Source organism: Anguilla anguilla, chromosome 2 (assembly GCF_013347855.1).
Source record: "Anguilla anguilla isolate fAngAng1 chromosome 2, fAngAng1.pri, whole genome shotgun sequence".
Lineage (NCBI taxonomy): Eukaryota > Metazoa > Chordata > Actinopteri > Anguilliformes > Anguillidae > Anguilla > Anguilla anguilla.
Window position 1 is genome coordinate 45,082,365 of NC_049202.1, and position 6,900 is coordinate 45,089,264.

Here is a 6,900-nt window from a genome sequence, read left to right on the forward strand (position 1 = left end):
TCAGATTTCATTAACAATTTAAACCCTTGAGCAGCTAATTTGAATAAAACCGAAATGACATTTTGGCAGGATTGGAGTGACTCCCCCACATAAAATGAAATCCCAAATCCAAAAAGCATTTACATTTTCACTTTTGGTAAAGTACTGAAATGAAGGTAAAGAAAAGACATTGTCAATCTGAATGAAGCAGATGTTTAAATAGTGGCACAACATTTGCATTATCAGTAGGGAAATGTACAGTTGAGGCCAAAAGTTTACATACACCTGGGCTTTAGGCATTCAAACTCAATTTCACACAACTCCACACATTTCATGTTACCATACATTTCCTGTGTTAAGTCAATTAGGGTATCTACTTTATTTCCATAAGAGGTAATTTCAGAATAATAGCTAAGAGACAGTCTTTTAGTTCAGTTTGACATTCACATTGCTCCTCCTTTTTGTCATCTTTACCACACCCTAAAAAAAAAATTCAAAGCTGAGTGATAACAAAGGTGCCACTTCATTCCAGAGCCTAAGACATAAGAAGAACCTTATTTAGACATCTTTATTACTGATGGGCTGTAATACAGGTAAGCATCTCTTTTCAATGATGAAACATTTTATTGAAAGAATAAGATAGGAAGGCTTTTTTGTTGTCCCATGAATTCAGCAATACGGCAAGCTTGACAGGATTTGGGAATGCATTTCTGACCATTTTCTAAGCCATAAGCCGGAGCGGCTGTGTAGTACATTGGGTAAGGAGCTGGTATTGTAAGGTTCAATTCCTAGGTAGGACACCGCTGTTGCACCCTTGAGCAAGGTACCCAACCTGCATTGCCTCAGTGTATATCCAGCTGTGCAAATGGATGCAATGTAAATGCGATGTAAATCATTGTGTAAGTCACTCTGGATAAGAGCATCTGCTAAATGCCTGTAATGTAACAATTATAATTGTTTGTATTTTATTCCTTTTTGCCACCCTCTAAATTTTTCTTAAATTTAGTCATGTTGTTATACTCTAACCTCAGTATGGTGGCAACCACCAATGGCCTTTTATTCTGTAGTTTCCAAATTGACAGATCACAAGACAGGGCTTTCTTTTATCATCACTTCTTTTTGCCTTAGTCATAGAACTACTCTCTTAGACTACTATAGCAAATTTACCAAGTATCAGAGTATTAGAGTATAGGGAGTAGACCATACATGCCTACCCAGAAAAGCCAGTTCCTGCCATGCTGGAATGCAGAGCAGCATTCTTTCAGGATATTAAATTAACTTGCCCAAATGTCTTGCATTTCCCTTACATTTTCAGAAGGCTTCATGAGAGAAAAATAATTAAGGTTCTTTGAGGTGGCTCATCCTGTTAATGCAGTTGCAATTTATGGATGCACCCTGTGATCTGAAATCAAGTCCAGACTGTAAGTATGGATTGTGATGTTTGGCCCCATAAGGGTTCATACTTTTAGTATCAACTAGGGAGGGCAGGTTCGCCAGTGACCTCCGCTGGTCATCACTCACTTTATTTTAGGAATTTTGTAGCTCTTATCCAGAGTGACTTAAAATGGCAACTCAAGTGAAAAGATCAGGGGTAAAAGTGCAGTCATTCCTTATAAGACCCTACCACATGATGGGTACACTAACAATCTTGACTATGAAACCCCCATTTCTGTATGGGAGGGGGGTGTCCAAGAAAGTTTAAAGCAAGTAGACACAGGTTGCTTATTAATAAAGAGCAGGAGAGACACAAAGTGCAGGCTCAAAATGCTGTTGCAGTGTAGCTCTATTGAGGACACAACAATGCGGCTTTAAGTTTGATTCTTTATTGCCAACACATTAAATATCCATAAAAAACTAGCAACCCACAAGTGGGTTTTTAAACAGCCATTGCAGTCAATAGCACCAAAGGGCTGGAAGGACCTTGGAGGAAAAACTGGGTCAGTCAGGAACAAGGGGCTCATTCCAGTCACTTATTTTATCTGTCGGTCTTCACCTGACCTGGAAATCAATTGAGGTCCACCATCTTTAAGGGCGTTCCAATCCATTAAATGCTCCTTGAAGGAGTTTGGAGAGAGGAGGGTCCCAGAGTTGTGAGCGCCTCCTTTGCCAAAGTATTTTTTTGGAATGAGTTACATAAATACATGACTGTGGATCCACTCCTCCTTATCTGCCATGTCTGTAATTGCCGTGGCTTCAAACTGAGGCTTGAAAGAGCAAGTCCATTTTACATCGTTTCCTTGTGTACTCCATTGGGTGGAGCTAAGGAAGCAATGAAATGATGTGAGGAAAGGATCCAAGGAAGCAAAATAAGCAATTGTAATGAGCCCAGGGAGTGGCTGCAGGGCACAGGGGAAGCAAGAAACCAAAAAGCCCACGTTGGTGCATAGTAGTCACTACTAGTGCGAAAACCAACTCCAAACCAAACAAAACCTAAGCTTCCTGGCCCCACCACCATGTATCCACTATGACCTGACTCCCCAAAAAGGGGAGAGTGCAAAAGGGCTAAAAAGCTGCTATAGGTGCTACTGGGAAGTTCTATGCACAAAATTTATACAAAAAAATTTACTTTTAAAACACTATAGTACAAATATTAAAACACGTAAAGAAAATTAACAGTAATCAATGCAGTTTCACCAATTGCTTTGCATAGCTTCCTTACTCGCATGTTTCCAGATAACCATAGACACATGCGTACAAAGTCCCAGATTTTCCCTACAGCAACCACAATTGAGACCAGCTAATCAGGGTAAATGCAGCAACAGGAAGAGCAAAAAAAAAAAAAAAAAAAGAGGTTTTCTATCAAAAGGAAAAGTCCCACTTTGTTATTTACAGATAGAAAAGAACACCCACATTATAGGTTAAGGCTGTCAACAATCATGACCTCCATTTAAATTTTATGCCACTGATATTTAAATGGTTTTCCTGGAGATCATGCTTGAAAATCAATATATTAACTGTCATAAAATTTAAAAATATTTTTTTGAAAATGGGGATAACTTTTCTGAAAATGGAGGTAATTCGAGATCCTCAAAATATTATGATTATGTAGTTTCTGCTACTTACGAGTTGTTTCACTACTACTGTAATTGTTTCACATAAAAAGGAAGTTACTGAGCTGACTGAAATTTCACCAGAAACACATCAATATTCTATTGTGCATATAGCCCCTTTCGCAAAATGATGGACTGACTGGTATTTCAGCTATGAGCTGTACTGGTCACAACTTATCCTGTGTAAACAGTTCTGCTGGATTTTTAATTTAAACAAAAAGCATGAGTTATCTCTTTGCATTCCTTATTCTAAGTGACATCAAACAGAAACTGAATCAAATGTGATCTTTAAATGACAGATTAAAAAAGTACAAAGAGTGCCATAGCTAGATTTTCGGAGAGGATTTTGAAACAAACTAACCAAATCAATTACGCGCAAGGAACCACACAGTGGATGGCAAACTGAATGGTTTGGTTTTTCTGCATGAAACATGGCATCCCTAGTTTAAATTTGATTTATAATGTTCATTGGTGAACTATAATCCTCTAATGTTGTATGTATATGTTCTTTATATTTTGTGCAAATTATTTAAAATATGTTTTCACAGATTACCAAAATGACATGTCATATAGTATATAATAAAAATGTTTCATGCTTTCAGTGATTTATTTATGATCACATTTATAAACATACAGGACTAAAGCAAAAGCTTGTTTTTCACGCAGTGAGTTGGTGAACCAAATGTCAGTGTAACAATGAAGGACCTCTCTCTCCCTGTGCTTGCCTTTACCCTGGCTCTCGTTGGCATCGGTGAGTTTCAACAAACATAAGTTATTAAAAAAGGCAATATTATCTAATCTCTCAAAAGTATTTTATAGAGCTGTGAATTGTAAATATTTATTTTATTGATTTTGAATCATTTTAGGCTTTGGCACTCCCCTGGCCTCTGCTCAGGTAATGTTATCAATTTACAATTTTATTCACTCTTGACTTCAATAAACGTGCAGTTTGGAGGATTAAACCTGTCAATATTCAATCATTTTTTGAACCCCCATTCGTGAAAGGACCAATAATAGTCTGAAACAAATTAAGCTAATTAGCAGGAAATAACTTTATGATTTAATTATACTTGCATGTCGACATTTATGTATTATTCAATCCATTGTTTTTATTTCATCCTTTAAATATATACACTTCCAAAACAATCTCCCGGTCCATTTAGACTGTTCAGTCTTAAGTACTATGAGCAAACCTGTTAACTTAAGTATCTACTCTTAAATGACAATAATTCACGTTTTTCTGTGTTCCACAGTGCAACAGAACCACAATAAATGGTAAGATCAAAAATCTACTTATGACATGTTCATATAATGAATAATATAACTTGCAAAATATGAATGATTAAAATGTTTGACTTTTTTTTTGACATTTCTTGTTCTAGAAACACTGAAATGTGGTTTGGGAGATGGGTATGTGCACATGCTCATTACTATCATTTTGTGAACACACTGTTTTCCAATTTGTGAGTTACTCTGGATAAGAATATCTGCAAAATGCAAAAATATTTAAGTAATTTCTCCTATAACCAAAAAGGTAATATTTGCTTTCTTTATAGGTTTTCTCATTCAGTTGGACTTTTCTCTGCTGACTCCTGTGGAGGAAAAAATGTTGATCAAGCAACTTTTTTAGTAAGCTTTATTAAAAATACAGAATGAAGTACATCAACAGCATTGTTGTGTGTCTACTTATGGGAGAAGAACAAAGTAATGAACTCATCTGAGTATACGCTATTTTTATGGAGCTCCAACATTTAAATAATTAAATGTCCTTGCCTTACACACTGATGTATTGTTTCATTTACACAAAATAAAGAGTACAAATTAAGTTTTGTACTCATTAGCTAATCACCAGGATTTCTAGCAAAACCAGCAAAATAATGACTATTAGCATTATTTTGTAGTCAGTTAACTGTCAATTTCAAGTATAAAATAGTGAAATAATAGCATAATACATAATAACATTAGCATATCTGTCAAAAAAAATATTTTAATCTGATTTTCCTCCCTATTTGGAGAGTTACATTATATCACTGCAAAATATTGCAAAATCAAAACCGGATCAGCATGCACAACATTTAAATATGTCGTCACATGCTGTTTCTTTGCTCTCAGCAAACAGTATACAATCTTTTCTCCAGAGGACTGCTCTATTTACACAGTTGGTGCAGGTAAGCCATAGGTTCCAGATTGACCAGGGCAGCCCCTCTTGAACAATGTGATGGGGAATGAGGTGCTGACTGAAACTCTCCCTCTAAATGTATCATAGCTAATCATATTGGTGCACACAACAAAGTAAAACTTAAACAAAATTATCTGGAAAAAAAAACCATAAATAAAAAGTAAAAATATTTCACTGCAACATATGTCTATGCCTAATGTACTGACCTTGTCATGTCTAAAGTTAAAAATGTCTATAGAAAAAAAAACAAAAAGTCAAACAAGTTTTAACTCAAAACACAGATGTCCTTGGTTCATTTATTAATTATTCTTGGTATTCATATCACATGGGAAATGGTATTAATTCATGTCCTAAGTTTTGATTTTTGTTGTCTTCTCTGCTATCTGTTTTAATTCAGATTTCAAATGCACTGGACAATCTTACAGACCATGTTGTATTTTGTGCTCGAAATAATGAAAACTTCACTGATGAAAAACTGCAAATTGTCCAAAGTGAACTCAGACAAATAATGGAATCAGTTATCACACTCCACTTTCATCTGGTATAGTAAAATATTTATGTAACTCCAGCTAAGAATATCGATATTCATAATCAATAGAAATGTATTCTTATAGATTTCTGATTGTACCATCACATCAAGCTACATTAAATGAATGAAAAATACAAATTTAAATGTGCAATAAAACCAAGAAATCCCATTAATGTTTTACTCTCAAAAATTTCCAATAAGGAAACTCTTTTTGATTTTTACATGTGGAACTTTTTTGTTTATGTAACTTATTGGGTGGCGCTGTTCTGTTTAAATGACCTAGACATAATTATTTGTTTTTATTTTTAGACTAACAACAGATCAGACCCCGATGTGCTTCATGTATTTGGAGATCTAAACACCCTCACTGCTGACAATCTCCAAAATGTGAATTTCATCAAGTTGTGGTTCCAGATCAAACTAAAGCCACTCCTCCCATTTGTGTCAGAAGAGTTCATATCTAATTTGAGTTCTAAAGGCTTGAGTTGTGCAACCTACCAGACCATGTATGTGAAACCAGTATTGTAACATGCCAAGATTTACATTGATTATGCTCACTATTTTTGCCAAAGGCTTACTAAGGTGACAACCATTCTTCCTAAAATTACAGAGTGAAAGGATTTAATCATGAATTCCAATCTACGGGAAAAATAAAACAACAAATTATATACACTCATTTCATCAATGTCTTCCTCTCAAGGACAGAAACATCAGGTTAGGACTGCTTCAGATTTTCCATTAGAAACGGAAAGATCGCTTGTTTTTCTCCAATGAAAATTAATATACTTTTGAAACTTTTTTGCAGATCCTGCATGCATATCAGGCACAAATGGGAATGAGGAATGGTTACAATTAAATTATGGACAATTTTCTGTATTGGCAAGTCTGAAAGACTTTCTCCGTGTAAACAAAAACTTCTCTGCAGTAAGTACCTTAATTCATCAAGCAATCTATTTAGTAAACTGCCAAGTCTTTCATTTTGTTTAATATAATTCAATAATAATCTTGATATTACTAAAATGAGAAGAAAACACATTGAAGATTATCTGTGCATTTTGAAAAATAGGGGCAGCATGGTGGTGCAGTGTGTAGCACTGTCGCCACACAGAAACGGAAAATCGTAGGTTTGAATCCAGCCTGGGACTTTCTGTGTGGAGTATGCA